The sequence below is a fragment of the Phalaenopsis equestris genome, unplaced genomic scaffold (genome assembly GCF_001263595.1).
Source record: "Phalaenopsis equestris unplaced genomic scaffold, ASM126359v1 Scaffold190852, whole genome shotgun sequence".
In the NCBI taxonomy this organism is placed as follows: Eukaryota; Viridiplantae; Streptophyta; class Magnoliopsida; order Asparagales; family Orchidaceae; genus Phalaenopsis; species Phalaenopsis equestris.
This window is the reverse complement of record NW_018210801.1, coordinates 1-857: the sequence shown is the minus strand read 5'-3', so window position 1 is coordinate 857 and position 857 is coordinate 1. Positions and strand designations below refer to the sequence as shown.

Below are 857 nucleotides of genomic sequence, written 5' to 3'. Positions count from 1 at the left end.
TTACAAATGTATACATTTTTGTGAGACTAATTAAAGTATGAACATGTTAGTTTCAATGTGTTTCATTAACTTGTAAATTAGTTTCTTGATTTAAACCACAACAACTAACTAGATCTCCAATTTTAAGTTACAAAAGAATCTTCTCATGCTGAATGATTTTGAGAGCTTCACTCCTCTTACAAGAAGCTCAGAGGTCTTGAAGTTGACTTCAAAAGATGTTTGACTTACCAATAATTTTCTACTACTGCTACTAAATAGTAAAGTTGATGGACAAAACAATTAACATAATATGCTCGAGGAATATTATGAAGAATAAGTGATTTTAAGCAAATAAACTCGTTTCGCGTATCAGATGTTCCATCATAGCCTTGGCCACATACTCAATACAAGCTTAATGAATATTTTGCTAATATAAACTTAAGGGCTAACTTGAGGGTAATATCATACATTGAAAAATTTTGTTTGATCCCAATAAAAATTTCAATAACTCGTCTTTTTTATCAACTCATCTCACTGCAATAGTTAGTTGTTCTTTTATTGATATGTCACGAGACTCATTCATTATAATAGACAAGTATGAATCATCTTTATCTTCCATGATAAAGACAAGAATCTCCATCGCTGCTACTTAAAATATTTTTTTCTAAATTTTTGGTGTAATCAATTGTAACTTTGGACTTACATTTTCAAATGTAACTTTTTCACTTCTTTATTATGATTCACAAGGAAATACAACAACTCCAAATAATTTTCTTGGTTAATTGATTCAGATGATTCATCATAACCATGAAATGATAATCTTTGTCGTAAAAAAAAATCAAATACAATCACCCACTACAATCAACATAATTCAATAT

At 28.7% G+C, this 857-nt stretch overlaps 1 pseudogene; it reads right to left on the bottom strand.

Annotated features, from left to right (window-relative positions):
• Positions 1–336: 336 nt before the first annotated feature.
• On the bottom strand, positions 337–810 carry LOC110034589 (annotated as a pseudogene).
• Between the last annotated feature and the right edge of the window lie 47 nt (positions 811–857).